Source organism: Xyrauchen texanus, chromosome 1, assembly GCF_025860055.1.
Source record: "Xyrauchen texanus isolate HMW12.3.18 chromosome 1, RBS_HiC_50CHRs, whole genome shotgun sequence".
NCBI lineage: Eukaryota > Metazoa > Chordata > Actinopteri > Cypriniformes > Catostomidae > Xyrauchen > Xyrauchen texanus.
Window position 1 is genome coordinate 64,944,248 of NC_068276.1, and position 18,144 is coordinate 64,962,391.

Below are 18,144 nucleotides of genomic sequence, written 5' to 3' on the forward strand. Positions count from 1 at the left end.
GGAGTAGTTTTCACCCCCCTAAAGCAGAAGATACTCTGGGAGAGGTGATAAATGCTTTTGGAAAATGTCATGAGGCATCAGTGATTACTCCCTGCTAATTCAGAGTCTGGAGGACGGAGCTTCAACAAGAGATTATGGGAGAAAGCTCTGAACATGGTATTGGAGGAGGGAGTGTGGGCTAGGATTCTAAAAAATATCAAGTCTACATCTAGAGATGCAAGGGTTCCCCTTATGCAATTCAAGATTTGACATAGAGTCTATTGGACCCCCTCTAGATTGCATAGGTTTGGTCTTAAAGACACACCACCTGCTGGTGATGTCAATCAGAAGATGCAGACACAACCAATGACTTTTGGGGATGCAAACATTTTGGTTGAGGATACAGAGTTTTATGTGTGGGGTATTGGGCTCTCAAATTTTATAATGCCCCAGACTCTGTATTTTAGGAGATATGGTGGTTGTTAATTTGGAGAATAAGCCCATACAAATTGGTTCCTAACTAGTATTATGATTGCCAGACAGACAATTTTTAGGGGTTGGAAGTCGGCTGGAGCACCCCCATTTCAGGAGTGGTGTTCAGAGATGGCCAGGGTGGCAGCTTTTGAGGAAGGGGTATCCAGATGACTGGGGAATTTAGACCTGTTTGTGGAGAAATTGGGCAAATAATGTATTTTTTGGAGGGCTCTCAGGGAGGGACAGTGGAGAGAGATGTGTAGTGGATGTGTGTGATTATCATATTTTTTAGTTTTTTGTGTCTATAATTATGTGACCAAATATGATAAAATATTGATTCTGTAATGTTTTGTTGTTCTTGTTTAATAGATGAATCAATAAAAACATGTTAATCACAAAAAACAAACAAACGTCCAGGGATGTAACAAAGAGCAACCCAATAATCAAGTAGTGAAACATCAGATCAGCTGAAAAAAATAAAACGCTATAATTTGCAATGGGTGCAATTATATTCTATTGGCAGCTCCTCTGCAGTCGGGACATCAGGGATGCAAGTTAAGTGTTCCCACCATGAACACAACTTGCACTGCACCTATAAAGAGTCAAGAGAATTAAATCAACAATACATCAGATCAAGTTTATACTGTGAACACGGTGAATCTATGTGTCATTTATCATGGTAAAGCTGTCAGAGATATCATTGCATGGGTTTATTTAGTTACATGCTGCGCAGAGGGCATTAACATTACCTTGTTGGTTAAAGAGAGGGGTATTTACCAAAAATACTTTATCACTACGATCCACTTTATCAATACATTGTGCTTGGTTATGGAACCTTGATAATAAAGAAACATTAGCAGTGCCAAGTATATGCTGATGAAGAATACAAAAAGGACTTCTACAGACCATCATACCAGTCTCCAGAAATGACTTTAAAAGGCGATTGTGAATTTTATGGCAAATAAAATTGATATGCTCAATTAATGTACATGCTATACAATAGTGATGTATGTCTCGAGACCGGTTTTTTTTACGTGGTAAAACTTGTCACGGCCACTTGTCACGGCCTTGACGGTCTTTGGTCTTGGTCTTGTCTTGGTCTCGGACCTCTCGGTCTTGTCTAGGTCTCGCTGTCTCAGACCGACATAGTGGTCGGAGGATTTAGCAATACAATACTACAATATCCACGACGACACAACATTCGATAATGCAACAGTATTATTATTTCGCGCCCTTCAAATGCAACCAATCACATGTATTTATTTGTGACAGCCGTTGGCGCTCATCCATTCATATAACATTATGCCTCAGTGAGTGAGTGTAGCGTAGAGCGTAAAGAGCACAGTCAGTCATAGTAGCCTATGTCAGCGAATTCCTTGGTCATAAAATTTGCTTTCGTAGAACACAATGAGTTCTTCTGCACATCGTCAAATAAAAAGAAGCATTCGGCAACATGTAGATTCCGCCAAGTCTGCTTGACAGAGACAGCCGGGACCACCTCAACGTTCACCAGACACCTGGAGCGTAAACACAGGGAAAGGTAAGCTATCTACCCATTTTCAAACTCTTTGAGGTAAAACCTTTCCAACCTCCCATGACCAAACAGATCATGTATCTGCAGAATTATTGTTGTTTATCATGTGTTCTTCTCACGCGTACGGTATAAGTTATTTAGGGACATATTTTTTGCAAGCCTCTCTAAGGACGTAACTAACGCTAACCTGGTGAAGAGTGTAAACGTTACATGCTAAGTAACGAGATTTTGGGTAACTGCACAACTGACAGATGACTTTGAGCGCACCGCCAACGGTGTGTGTGTGTGTGTGTGTGTGTGTGTAACCATAGCGACAAAACGACGAACTTTCTGATTTTTTTTTCCCTCCGGTCTCGACTTGGTCTCGGTCTTGGTCTCGACTTGGTCTGTCTTGGTCTCGGTCTTGGTCTCGACTTGGTCTGTCTTGGTCTTGGTCTTGGTCTCGATACCCTCTGGTCTTGGTAGTGTCTTGGTCTCGGTTTAGGCGGTCTTGACTACAAGTCTACTATACAATTTCTGGACATTTCCACAGATTTTGGATCCGTCTGGACATTGAGAGCTATTCCTTTAGGTAATCCTCAGCAAACTAACAAAAAAAAGTTAAGCAAGAACATTATTATACGTAATGTAAACCAAATCTTTGCTGATTTATAAATACTTTGTTTCCCTACTTTTAAAACTAAGACTCCACATCTGCTCCATCCATCTGTTGCTCATGTTGTAAACTATGTGTAGTCCAAGTCGCAAGCATCAGATTGTGTCTTTGCATGTTTAAAAATTTAATCATTTTTTTTGCCTGAATAACAGTTTAGGTTTCAGTGAAAAATATGAAAGTGGTCTTGGACTTATACTAACACCTATTATTACATGGCTGTCTGGAATCCTCAATTCTGATTGGTCAATGGCAATCTAGTGGTCTGATATCTCCTTGTAACAGCCTGAGAAAGACATATCAGACCGGTCACCCGGGTACTGAACGCCATCTTTACTGCTTCTCGGATATTTGCATTCTCTACAAGTAACATAATAAAATATGTTCAAATCAGATGAATGTTTCATGTGCATTTATTAATTAATTTGGCAAGTAGTCTTATAACAGGCTCAAAAAGTTCATAAAATTCACAGCAACAAAACTCAGAGGTGGATTCAAGCAGTTCAACTACATATTTGTTCTCACATAATTTCAACACATATCAATATTTTATGTCCATGTATTCATTTATTTGGTTAGTAGCTGTGTAATAAGCAGGATTATGCACAGACAGCAGGTTGTTATCACATAATAAACTCTGACGGGCCTGTACATTATCCCATACAATGTGTGGGTGGAGCATCACACAAAAAGAGTTTTGGTTGGTTACCTGTGTCACTGTAGTTCCCCTTCTGTCGCTCTCTCCACGTTGTGTCAGGGAAGCGACACTAGGGGTCTCTCTTGCACGTAAGAATACCTGCCCGCTCCTGTATCAGCAGTTCACGTACACGGCTCAGTGCATGGCATGATTGAAGTGGGACCCCTAGTGTCGCTTCTCCGACACAACGTGGAGAGAGCGACAGAAGGGGAACGTCTAGGTTACGTATGTAACCTCCGTTCCCCGATGGAGGAAACGAGACGTTGTGTCTTCCCCGCCACATCGCTGAGCCGAGCCACTGTTGTGGCCGGACCATTTCCGGCTCCTCAGAAAAATCCTGAATGAAGTCCCATATTCGCCCCGCTTAAATGCCGTATGACCGGGGGAAGGATATGCAAATACCGTCTGCCAACTTCTCATTGGCCTATTTTCATAGAACAGAGGTATATATATCAGCGCTCAAGAGAGACCCCTAGTGTCGCTTCTCCGACACAACGTCTCGTTCCCTCCATCGGGGAACGGAGGTTACATACGTAATCTAGACATACTGCTCTATTCACTGTCAGCCATGATTACTACATTAGTGACACTGATTAGTTTTATTAAACCATGGAATTATTGGAACAAACATGAAATTATTTGGTGCACTCTTAAATTGATCAAAAGTAGTATGTTTTAAATAATTTTCTAAAATGTGAGCAATGACCTCCAGTTTCTGTGCATCTTCCTTTTGTAAGCATCTTCTTTGCCTTGTGGATCTACAATCATGATCACCTTCTCTGACAACTTGAGAATCTGAGACATTTATCTTTTGTCCTGTTGTCTTTTTATTTCCTGTCTCTTTCCATTTCTGAGGTAGACTTCCTTCTTTCTTAAAAGGTTGACCTCCCTCCCATTCCACTGTTTTGGACTTATCTTCCAGTGTCACCTAGTCAGCTTCCAACTCTACGGCTTTCCCTTTCACTGAATGTGACTGAGACCTTTCCAATTCACTGAACTTCTCATCCAGTCTCGCCTGGTCAACATGCAACTCAAGTTGGCCTTGCACTGCTTGCTAACGTTCAGCTAACATTTCATTTGTGTCCCCTTTTTTGTGTCCTTCCTTGTATTATTTACAAGGTTTAAATTGTATGTGGTTTTCAAAATAAATTCTTCCTGATTTTTTAGTACAACCGTCTTCCCTCTTATAGTAGAAATGGAGTAGGGCCCAGAAAAGTCTGGCTGGAGTCTACCCCCCTTCCATAATAAAAAATTTTTTTTGCAAGTGTTTTATAAAGGCCTCCTGTTGCTTTTTCTGGGATTTCACTATATTTTCACTTGCCCTTTCTTTAACAAGTTATATTTGTTCTGCTCTGGTTTCAACAAATGATTCAGAAGTGTGGGGGAGAACAATGTGTGACAGATAAAAGGTAAAAAAAAATAGTTAGTGCACCTTTAACAATATCAATTCGTTGGTCATCGGAAATTTGCTCTGGCCAGCACCCCGCGTCTGTCTCTGTGAACGGGGCTTTCTCCCTGACATCTCCCTCACCTGTCTCAGTGGTGTGAACTTCATCGTCATGTTCTTTTCCTACAAACAATGTTTGGTCATCATTATTGCCAGCAGTTTGAGTAGAAGACGGATAATCTGAATATTGGCTAACATCCTGTGACGGGGGTTCGGCTGCTGCTGTCGCCGGTAGGGTTACAGATGCTGGACCAAAGAAAGAGGTCACTTTTGGTAGACTGAATAAAGCTTTTCTTTTGTTGTCCGATATCTTATGTTTTTCAGCACCACTGGCATATTTACGTTTCATTTTTTTCCTGCTCAAAATAACATTTGAACTTAACGGTAAAAAGGCAAAGGTATAAACAAATAAACTACCGGTATTATACCTCAGACTCACTAAGCCGTTCACGGGGCGGTAAGCGTCGCCATAGTAACCATGAAGTTCGACCAATCAGAGACGTCAGTGTTACGCTTAGGATTGTGGGTCTGGGTAGTGTAGTATTTCTCCAGAAGATCGCAAATAAAACACATTTTTCTTAAAACAAGGTTGTTTTCATACTGACTTGTGATTTTTATAGGAGCAGAAACTTTCGTTTCACAACTGAAATGGGGGCCCCCTTGGAGGGCGGGGCCCGTTTCAATTGAAACGGGTGAAACATAGGTAAGGCCGCCACTGGAGGAGATTCCCCCTATACTATGTAAAGCGCTTTGAGTGAAACACACACATATATCATTCAAAAGTCACAATTACAGTTCAAATGATCACGCTGAATGTGCCAAATACAGATTAAGCTTTTTACTTTATTATTATTATTCATTTGTGTCTTTTAGGTGGCAGTGCTGGAGTCGATGCAACTTATGCTCAAGTTTTTAATCACCGAAAGAAAAAAACCTGCAAGAATTGATCAAGTTTATTTTAAAATACACACATTTACATGTAGAAGAAACGCTGAAATCAATCAATGATCAGATCATTAATTAAAAAGACACCTGACAAGACAAAACTGGATTTCCATGAGATTTTGAGATGTTTTTTATCCAGTCTTGACGTCAACATGTAATGAGAGAATGCCGTTAAATGCCTTTACATGCAAAAGTTCTGATCATGTTTCTTGTATTTTGTGTCGGGAAGTTTGTACACAAACCTTCTGCTTTTATAATGCGCTTATTTTAAATGTGTGTTTAATAGTGCAACATTTATTGTAGTTGGGACACTTTCTTGTTTAAGTTCAGAATTTGCTCTTTCATGTAAATTGTAAACTAACTCTTACATTATAAACCTGCGTATGTGTGTTTCTATAATGTCAGTGTAACTATATTCACCTTTAAATTAATTAATTACATTTTCTGTCTGATTTCTTTTTTAAATTAATCTCTTTTCCACTGTCCTTTAACACTATTCTGATCTACTTTTTATATTTCTCGACTCATAATTCACTTTGTTAATGAAATGTTGTAAATCAAACTGGACTGTATTCTGATGGACACGCGCCTTTAGAAACGTAATCTTTAATTCTGTATGTTTGGAATCAATGTGAATAAACAAACAACACATGAACACTGAAGAATACAATCTTGTTTATTTGATATTACAGTAACTGCTTAAAGGTGCCATATGTAACATTTTTCATGTAATTCTTTTATTTTATTTTTTTGCCAATGTATGAACGGCTTGTAACGCATCTTAAAAAACGAGCCCTTCCCGGACTTCCTAGTCGCCTATTAAAGCCTGTAGACTGATTTTCATGAGATGGAGCGGTCACTTTTGCCGGGAAAATCCAAAGGATGTGACGTTTATGCGCTCCGAGAGCCTCAGACAGAAACTTCTCTTCCGCTATTCAACAGCTGACAACAAACTGCAACACCAGGAAACATTATCTTAGAGATGAAATCCAGCAAACGTCCCGCACAACACCGACTCATACACAAACTCAGAGTAAACAACAAACAAACAAATAAACCTGGTTATACAGAAAATATAAACAATATATTATTATAAAACAATAGCACATGGATATATCAAAATGACAGTTGTGACGGAATCACATCAATATTGAACTGTGTCAACATATTTATAATGTACAGTGTTGGAGAGGCGGGGCTTAGAGCGCGTGTCAATCAACGGCATACAGCGGAGCAAGGCAGATGAAAAACAAGATAACATGTTGTGGGTGCTAAAGTGTGCGTCCATGAGTGACTGTGAGTAATTATTTCCCTGATATATGTTCTGATGAATCTATAGATACTTTCATGACTGTTAATGTGATGTTTATACTCAGAGACTGTCACTGTGTCTATTGTCTTGTTCATTGTTATTAATTTATTGTACTGTCCCGTACTTTTTGCACTGACGCTTGCACGTGCACTTTATGTAGGTATGTAATTTAGTCTGTGTAGTCTCATGTGGTCCTGTGTTTGTCCCATGTTGTTTTTATGTAGCACCATCCTGGTGGAACGTTGTCTCGTTTCGCTGTGTACTGTACTAACTGTATATGGTTGAAACGACAATAAAAACCACTTGACTTGACGATGCACAGATTGACGGTTTCAGAAGCAGAGGCGACTGAGTAACCCATTAATTAGTAACCGCGCCACCACAATGACCTACTAAGTAGTGGGAATTAATTGGGCATTCCAAATTGGGGAGAAAAGGGGATCATTTAATTTTTTTTAAATAGCATTAATCTGGGCACTTCCATTGTAATCTTTTGGCATCATGTTAACAGACATTTCAGGGGATTAAAGGTGCCAAATAATAAGCTGCCAGATGCAAAAATATTAACAGAACTTCAACTAGAAGATCATTATTTTACTCAACCAATCTGATGTGTTTGTTGAACTTTGAGTGATACTGTAGCAATTATTAAACTGCAACAACACAAATCTGTCACAGAAATGCAGTTTTCCTGTGTTGCGACTGGACTGATTTTATTTATCACATTGGAGAACGTAAAAATCTGGAATTGGAAGTTGAAGTGGTAATTATATTACAGATCTATGATGTTGCAGTTACGTTGCCAATAAGTCACAGAATTAGCCAAATATTACGAATACATTAACTGGACCATTCTGGGTAATCTTGGGACATTAGGAGGACGTGAAGATGATTTGTGATTTAATAATTGCGAGAAAAGTAGACTTTTCCATAAATATATTTAAGCAAGCTGACATTTCACAGCTAGTACTCAGTTCCTAGTTTCATTGTGTGTGTGTGTGTGTGCGTGTGTGAGCGTGTATTTATCACTTTGTGGGGACCAAATGTCCCCATAAGGATAGTAAAACCCGAAATGTTTGACCTTGTGGGGACATTTTGTCGGTCCCCATGAGGAAAACAGCTTATAAATCACACTAAATTATGTTTTTTGAAAATGTAAAAATGCAGAAAGTTTTCTGTGAGGGTTAGGTTTAGGGGTAGGGTTAGGTTTAGGGGATAGAATATAAAGTTTGTACAGTATAAAAACCATTATGTCTATGGAAAGTCCCCATAAAACATGGAAACACAACATGTGTGTGTGTGTGTGTGTGTGTGTGTGTGTGTGTGTGTGTGTGTGTGTGTGTGTGTGTGTGTCATTAACAGAAATCATGTGGAAAGGGTTCCCTGTTTTACTCTTCCGAGTGTCTGAGGTCAAAAGTTGAACAGTCTTGTTGAACTTGTCTATTCTAGAATATTTTCGATAATTATGTAATTAATTCAGAATCTGAATGTCTTGTTCAAATAAGGTAAAGACTGATCTCATTGGATAATGTAGTTAATGTACTGCTTTTCCTGTTCCTACAAAGGTATATCATGCTGTGCTGAACAATAAAGTATGAGAAATCACTATTGCATACTGAAGTGTCTGTCAATCATTTCTCCCCTCGAGGATCCGGATTGAGAGCGACCGCAGACCTGACTTGATACTTGGGGGCCAATCCTGAAAATTCCCAACAGTAATTTAATGGTAATGAAATTATTGCCCATGAAGTTGCAGTTAATTTGTCAGTAAATCATGGAATTGCCAAAATATTACAAATACATTACGTAACTGGGCCATTCTGGGTTATCTTGCAACATTAGGAAGCATGAAGATGATTTGTGAATTGGTTATAATGGTAATGATATTACGAGCCTGAGATGTTGCAGTTACGGTTACGAAATTACCAAATATAACTAATACATTATATATCTGGTACATTGTGTTTGCAGTGATATTACCATTTTACCTTATAAGTTTGATATACTAGTTAAGAATGACATTATTGTACAATTGTATCATGTAGAGCCTTTATTGTCCAGAAGAAGGTGTCAATGTATCAGCTTTGATATTAATCCTGAAAAGTTTCTGAACTGCTTTAAACTGTTTATAAAAGTTTAATATACAGAACTGTGTACAAGTTTTAGGCATTCCTGGAAAATGCAGTAAAGTGTGACATTTTCAAATATAATGTAATAAATAGTTTTATTTATCAATTGACTTCATACAAAGTGCAGTAAACACAAAACATGCTAAATTAATATTTGGTGTGACCATCCATTGCACTTAAAACCACAAATTCTCTTAAATACACTTGCACAAAGTTTCTCTTGCACAATGAGATTCATCTGACTGCAGTTTTTATTCCTCTATGTTAATTTATAAAGGAGTCGACGCGTCCTCTGATTGCGTGTCTTCATGGATCAAACCCACTAAATCATTTCATTAGTCAGCTCTTGGATTGACGGGCGTAAATAGCCAATCAAAAGCTTTGTCATGAAATGGAAGTTCCGCCCATCGCCTCATGTTTCAAACTGCGATCCGATTCACTTTCCTTTGTTCTCCCGCAACACTACAGTTTAAACATCGACTCTTTAGTGTGAGATGTAACTCTTCAAATCGCGTTTCATTTCTCCAGAATAAAGTCGTTTATCCTCCGAATCCGTTCCGAGTTCGTCTCTGTAGTTTCAGCGCGTACACAACATCCATGACAGTGACGTCTTTCTCTAGACGTGTCAGTGTAGGTGACGTCATCACGCATAACGTTCTCCAGAAACACCTTCAACACACCGGGGGAGGAGTCAAAGATGGCGTCCTGCTAACTTAACTTTCGCCGAGCTCTGCTGACTAAACTTTAATAACGGCATAAATATCATTCCTTAAAGTCATTTTATGCAAAATCACCCACATCTTTCTGCTTTCTCTAATATTCGAAATATGAAGTCGACCGCTGACAAAAGGAAAGACATATCGCGTGTTTCGCGGCAATCTGACAAGATGGACTTTCACAACTATGTATCTGTGGAAAATACTCTGCCTGGGGCCAGAACACCACTTCCAGATAGCCCAGCTAAACCTCCATCCAAGAAGGGCAAGGCAGATGATGATATCTCCTCTGTTGTTTCGACGCTCTCTAATTTGATTAACACTCGCTCTGACGCCATAGAGAAAATGGTGAGTGAAAATGCCCTAAAAATTGAAGGTTTAAAAAAAACTGTGGACTTCGTATGTGCTGAACTAAACGACATCAAAGGCCAAGTCAGTCACGTAAAGACAAGATTAGACACTGAAGAGAAGAAGATGGGATTCTGTGAACAACGTCTCACTGACTTGGAAAGATACTCCCATCGCTGGAATCTACATTTACACGGTGTTACTGAGAAGGAAAGAGAGGATGTCAGAGCGGAATCCATCCGTATCTGTAAAGCCACTTTCCCTGAGGGAGGAAGCAACCTAGTAGACAAAATCGATACAGTTCACCGCGTTGGAAGGAGGCTCCAGAGTAGTTCACGACCGCGATCTATCATTATTCAGTTCTCTTCGCGAGTTACGAGAGACGGAGTGTGGAAGGCAGCGAGGATGTCGGAGTTTCTTCGTGCCAATCAACTTCGCTTCACTGAGGATCTCATCGCGACTGATCGAGAAAGAAGACAGCTGCTTTGGCCTGCTGTAGATAAGGCTCGAAAGGAGGGAAAGAAAGCTCACTTCATTGGAGGTCGTGCCTTTGTTGATGGTTCTGAAATTTATTCACCTTAAGCATGGTAAACCAGTTTAATTTTAGTGGGTGTAATATTTCGTTTTAAGAAAGCTCACTAATTTGATTGACTGAGTTTATGCCGAATGTTTGGCTCTACCCGACTCAGTCAGCTACCGATGCTCTTTTCTTTTTCCTTTGAGGGTTCTACTACCAGTACTTGTGTTCTTTTATCTCTTGTTCTGTTCTTTTGAATGTCTATTTCAATTGTTTCTCTCAATGCCAGGGGGTTGCGTGAAAATGTAAAGCGTAAAGCGTTGTTTTTGTATGCTAAGTCTTTCAAAAGTGACTTTTGTTTTTTCCAGGAGTCTCACTCTGTTTCAAATGACATTACTTTTTGGAAAAACCAATGGGGCAACGAGGTTTGGATGGCTCATGGTTCAGAATATTCTGCTGGTGTGATGATAGTGAAAAACCATTTTGCAGGTTCAGTGTTACAGAGTTATATAGATCCTAAGGGGCACTTTCTTATGTTGGTAATTTGTATTAATAATATATTTGTTTTATTGGCAAACATTTATGGATATAATACTTCTAGAGAAAATGACTTGTTGCTTGATGAGATAGGAGACAAACTTTTAATATGGTTTAATTTATTTCCTGATGCTGTAATTTGTATTGGTGGTGATTTTAATATCACTCCTGATAACAATCTTGATAGATTTCCTCCAAGGCAGTCTACCTCTCCTAACTTAAAATTGAAAATGTTCATGGAGAAGCTGGATTTAGTTGATATTTGGAGGGAAAAGTTTCCAAATACTAAATCTTATACATGGGGTAACAAGAATCGCTCAAGACTTTCTCGCTTAGATTATTGGCTTGTACCATACTCCTTCAAAGATTATAATGTTTCTGTTAGTATTCTTCCCTCTCCCTTAACGGATCACCACACTATTCTCCTTTCTACTCCTCTATCCACAGGACACTCAAATATAAATTCTAGAGCCTCTTACTGGAAAAATGAATTCATCCCTACTTAAGCATGATGAATTGAAAAAAGAATTTCCTTTCTGATTCGATACTACTGGGTTAAAGCTTCTTCTGAAAAATGTTTTAGCCTAAATTGGGAATTATTAAAATATGAAGTAGGAATATGTATTAGACATTTTAGCAGCAATTTGGCAAAACAGAGAAGGAATGAAGAGGAGAAGGTCATATCAAAGATCATAACACTTCAGAGCAAAAGTCAGGAAGCTTATCGGAATCTGTTCTAACAGAACTTACAGAGCTCCAATCTAAATTGGACAATATTTATAAGTACAAAGCTGAAGGCTCCTATGTTCGTTCAAGGAGGAAATGGCTAGAACAAGGTGAACAGAGCTCTGCTTATTTTTTTAGAATGGAAAACACAACTCTAGGAATCTTTCCATTAGTTCGCTGCAAATTAATGGCATTTTGACAGATAATTCTAAGGAAATTGCCTCTTTTTGTAGTAACTTTTATTCAAAAACTATATACATCTAATTACTGTAAGGACTCAGCCTCCCTTTTCTTTCAATCATTAAAGGAGGTTAAATCAATATCTAAAGATGAGCAGCTTGCCTGTGATAAAACTATAACTATCACTGAGGTAATTGAGGGATTGAGGGCCTTAAAAATAACAAGTCTCCTGGAACCGATGGCCTAACGGCCGAAGTTCTATAAAAGCTTTGCTGAAGAATTAGCACCGTTCCTGCTAGAGATGTTTTTGGAGAGTATTCAGTCAGAAACTCTGCCTTCTAGTTTAACTCAAGGGCTTTTAACTCTGATACCTAAACCTAAAAAGATACAACTTTGATAGATAATTGGCGGCCTATTTGTCTTCTTAATAACTGACTATAAAATATTAGCTTGGGCTTTGGCCAAAAGACTTAAGTGTGTTCTGAGTTCAGTTATTGATGAGACTCAATCAGGATTTATGCCAACAAGACATATAGCAAACAATATCCGACTTGTTCTAGATTTATTAGACTATAGTGAATTAGTTGATGATGACAGTCTTATTCTTTTTGTAGACTTTACAAAGCGTTTGACTCTCTTGAACATGAGTTTATTTTTCTAGCTCTCCAAAAGCTTGGGTTCGGTGATCCATTCTGCAAGTTTATAAGAACTCTTTATAACAATGCCAACTGTTCTATCAACCTTAAATCGGGTACCTCGCCTAGATTTCAATTGTCAAGAGGAGTTCGGTCAGGGTTGCCCTATATCCCCTTATTTATTTCTTGTGGCTGCTCAACTTCTTTCCTCCTTTCTTATGAGTAGTCATCTGCAAGGTATTACTATTGCAAACAAACATATACTTATTAGTCAGCTAGCTGACGACACTACCCTGTTTTTAAAAGATGAATTACAGATTCCGATTGCAATTCAACACATTAAGTTTTTCTCTAAAGCTTCCGGCTTAAACTTAAACCTTAATAAATGTGAGCTGTTAGCTGTTAAAACTTGTCCTTCTCTCTCTCTTTACGGTATTCCAGTTAAGTCACAGGTGACCTATCTAGGTATATCCATATGTAAGGATGATAAAGTCAGATGCAGACTGAACTTTGACCCAGTTGTTGGGAAAGCTAAAAAGAAATTCAATTCATGGTTACAGAGAGATTTATCTCTGAGAGGACTGAACTCTTATTGCTAAAGCTGAGGGTATCTCAAGAATGACTTACCCTGCTATATCCTTACATGTGGATAAATCTGTATGTGCAGATATTGATAGAATGCTATTTGATTTTCTGTGGAAGTATAAGAGGCATTATGTTAAAAAGTCTGTGGTTATTAATAATTATGAATGTGGTGGTCTAAACTTTCTGGATTTTACTTCTTTAAATAATACTTTCAAGATAAATTGGTTAAAACAGTACTTAACAAACCCCGATTCTTTCTGGAATACTCTTCCTAATCTTATTTTCTCTAAGGTGGGAGGTCTCCCTTTCCTATTGTTATGCAACTACAACATCACCAAATTGCCCCTTAAATTGTCAAATTTTCATAAACAAGCGCTTTTGGCCTGGCACCTAATTTATAAACACAATTTTAGTCCTCACCGTTACTTTATTTGGAATAATTGTGATATTACTTATAAAAATAAATCGTTATTTTTGCCAAACTGGGTTCAAAATAATTTTATTTTGGCTTCTCAATTAATCAATACTGATGGATACTTGTATTCATACTCAGAGTTTTTGAACAAGTACAATATACCTGTCACTCCTCGAGAGTTTGCTATTGTAATGGATGCCATCCCTTATGGAGCAATAACTCTTCTCAGAGACTCAGCTAGATCCCAGATTTCTTTGTGAATGTGATACATTCTCATCCATTTGATACAATGATTGGAAATATTTGTTTTTTTATCTAACTCTTCTAGTCGGAACAGAAGAATTAGACAACTATTTCAAAATGAGATTGTTTCTCTCCCATACATTGTGTCGTACTGGAATGGCCAGTTTGTCAATATTCCATGGAAGAAAGTGTGGACTTTGTCTTCTAAATATTTAATGACCAATAAGGTCAAGGATGTGTCTTACAAAGTACTTCATCTTTTTTATCCTGTGAGGCTTTACTTGAAAAAGATGTTTCCTGATATTGACACTTTATGTTCTTTTTGTGGTACTGAACACGAATCTATTTCTCATCTCTTCTGGGAATGCACATATACAAGTCTGTTCTGGAAGGATTTTTGTATGTTTGTTCGCACATTTTCATCACAGAGTTTTTCTTTGTTATACAAAGATGTTCTATTTGGTCAGCACAACTTTGAAAAAGATGTAAAGGACCAATATTTTTGATAAACCTATTTATTTTTCTAGCGAAATTTTTTTACACAAATGTAAATTTCAGGGTGTTAAGCCCTACTTTTTTATTTTTGTAAGGAACTTAAATCCTACCTGGACACTCTCAGTACATCCAGCAACTCCAAAGCTCTTAAAACTATCTCACTGTGTCATTTGCATGTTATTCCTCTAACTTTATAACCTGTGATTGTACTCTCGACTGTATTTTCCCCTGGCATTGATTTTGTATGTTCTCAGAAATGCAATAAAAAAAATAAAAAAAAAGCGAAAAAAAAAAAAAAACACCTTCAACACACCGCGAGTCTCCTCGTAGATCAGACCGGAACTACGCTTGACACCGACACGGCGAGCGAGACGATTAATAGCGGGTTTGATTCTGTGATTATAATCAAACGAAACTTTACGATGACGCTTAACAACTTCCTTTCCGCTTCCAGACATGATGATGAGAGTTTATTATTCACTCGAATGTGACGCGACAAACAACCGGAGAAGATATTTATTTTCACCTACAGGACCTAGTAGAAAAACACCGCTGAAGGAGGAGCCAAAGGACGTCACGTGTTTATTTCTTTTTCACAGTTTAAAATCTTGGAGTTTATTTCACTCAAATGAAACAGTTTTTTTTTTTCTATAGAGAAAATATTTAAAGCTCAATGATCAAAATGTGTCAAATGTTCAACAGAGCAGAAGAATTGTTGACAATGAAATTTATCCAACACAATAAAAGTGAATTGTGTATTTTGGAGTTGTATATAGTTAAAAGTCCCTGTTATGCACCAAATCTTAATTTATTTCCTGGTTATTATGGGATTTTTGTTGCACAGTAACCATGTGCTATATGCAATAAATATGAAACATACATGCTATAAATCTAATATATTTATTTTATATTACTTTTGTTTTAGTGGTTTAATAAAATAGATGAGCTCATAGTTGTGGTTTGACTTCTGCTCTGTTTCTCATCTGCAGTTTCAGTGTGGGAGGAACATCAGGCCCCCTTATATTGCTCCGGGCCCCTTTCCTGTTAAAAAACAAAGTCTTGTCTTTCTCCCCCCCCCCCCCATTATTTCTGTCTCTGAAGTGTGAAATGACGTTTGAACACAGGAAGGGTTTGGTTTAGACAGACAGCACAGTTTAAACAGTTCATTAAAGTGACAGTATGGAGTCCAGTGTGCTGCCTCTTATACTCTGTGAGTGTTTTATTATATTCTATATTATCTTCTGTTATTTGTGTGTGTGTGAAACACATGATGGTGATGTGGGTGCACAGGTCTATACTGTAGATTTACTGTCTCAGTGTTCATGTATTCTTTATTCTGTTCATATATAAATAATGTTTGGTGTTATAGTGATGATGAGAGTGAAGACTGCAGTTATTACTGTGTGTTACAGATCAAATGCATCTGTCTGTGTTCATGTGAAAGATGATGGACTTGTGTACATGTTGTAACTTTGATGTGTTTCATCTCTTCATATTTTATATACTTGTATCTTATTTTATTGTAATAATCTTTGGATTGTCTGTTGAATCAGACATATTTCTGTTTCTGTGAGTTGGTGTTGTATGTGCTGTATCTTTAAATAGACTCTCTCCATCTTGAGCTCTCAGATCGCTCTCAACTTCTCTATTAATCTACGGTCTGTCTGCTGTTCTTATTGAACATGTTTGAGTAATGTGCAGGAGGCCCTAATGTTGTAATATTGTCTTCATTATCTGGCTGAGAGTCTATAAGCAGAAACTTTGTTGTGAAATTTGACTTAAATAAGTCATATAATTATTAAGGTGATATTTAGACTACTTCAAAATATTTTCCTGTGTGCCAACAAAAGGGACAGGAAGAACAAGGGCGGCCTGTAGCATTGGTGATGTAGGCGGTTGACAGGCGGGGCCACACCAGAGGATTTTTATTTATTAATTTTTTTCTCAGAAGTGCGCCCTCTCGTGATGAATGTGTGTCCATCTACCCATGTGTTGAGCAAAATGAGCCACTGACATTCGTACATTACTGATAAATGTTTACATACAGGGGCGTAGACCACTCACATTTAATGTACTCTTTTCTAAGCTTTATTTAGTGTTTAACATTAAGACCAAATATAACTAGTTCATGGTGAAATAATATGTACTGATACTAAACCGGTTTCTTTGTTCTCCCATTTGTGTGTTAGTCTATAAGTAGGTGTTTTTGTTTTTTTTCTATTTTTCTTGGATACATTTGCAAATTTATTGCTGTTTAAATTTTTTATAAATTTTTTATATTGTAATATGAATAAATATTTAGAATTTATTTTGAAAAACTTGTTGAGTAAACTTTTTATAATAAAGACGCTTTATTTGGAAACTTGGAAAATAAATTAAATGCATTTGAAAATCAAGTGTAACTAACTTAATAATAAGTTTAAAGTGTCTGAAAAAATAAGTAAATATTTCTTGATAATGGCGGTTCCCAACAAGATAAATTTGGCCTCTCTACCTTAAAAAAAGGCCTGTAAATTGATTCATTTGTGTTGGCATTACATGTGAAATATAATATGTCAAACAAAAATTTGTTTAGTTCAAAATACTCAAAAAGATATTGCAAAAAATTGCCTAAATTCTTTTGAGTAAAACCAGCTCAATATATTTTACAGTTTGAGATCTAGCACAAGATTTTCATTATGATGCACATTTTGTGAGAGAAAACAAAATAATATGTGAGAGAATGCACAAATTCTCAAGTTCCCTCAGGGAACGGAGGTTACATCCGTAAACTAGACGTTCCCGTCTGTTGCTCACTTCGAGGTTGTGTCGAAGTGAGCAACACACTACTGGACCGAACTCCAGGGACTCCTGCCCGCAGAAAGCAGAGGTCTGTCCAGGGTTTTAATGTTTGGCGGCAGGCAGGGGTGACCATCACACGGTGCGTGCTGTGGCGCCATTCTCATATCAGGACTTGAATCTGGAGCCATTTCTGAAGCGGTCCCATATTCATCAACCCCAGCGGCGCGACCGCCGTGGAGGACACCATATGCCCCAGGAACCTTTGGAAAAGTTTTAAATGGACCGCAGTGCCTATCCTGAAGGCAGCAAGGCATTCCAGCACTGACTGCGTGCGCTCGTTTGTGAGGCGTGCTGACATTGAATCTAACTAAGAGATGCTCTGAACCGGGGCGAGCTTGCTCTTTTCCCAGTTGACCTGAAGCCCTTAATGGCTGAGGTGCCTGAACACCTGGTACCTGTGGGCACATAGTTGAGTATGCGGATGCCGGCTTCTCGGAGTGGGGCAAGGGCTGCCTCTGCGACCTTCGTAAAGACGCGAGTGGACAGGGACATGCCGAATTGACAGGACCTTGTATTGATACACCTTGCCGTCGAAAGCGAACTGTAGAAAGGGTCGATGTTAATAATGTTTTGTGTTATAGTGATGATGAGAGTGAAGACTGCAGTTATTACTGTGTGTTACAGATCAAATGCATCTGTCTGTGTTCATGTGAAAGATGATGGACTGATGGAATTTTTTTATTTGAGATCACGACTGTCGTCATAAGAAATTATTAATCGACATAAACTAGGGATGG

At 38.1% G+C, this 18,144-nt stretch overlaps 1 protein-coding gene and 1 pseudogene across 1 annotated transcript in view; both read right to left on the reverse strand.

Annotated features, from left to right (window-relative positions):
* Positions 1 to 18,144, reverse strand: part of LOC127643077 (B-cell receptor CD22-like) — a 148,181-nt gene that overhangs the window by 92,398 nt on the left and 37,639 nt on the right. The gene's annotated exons all lie outside the window — the stretch shown is intronic.
* On the reverse strand, positions 9,709 to 15,024 carry LOC127643583 (histone H4-like; annotated as a pseudogene).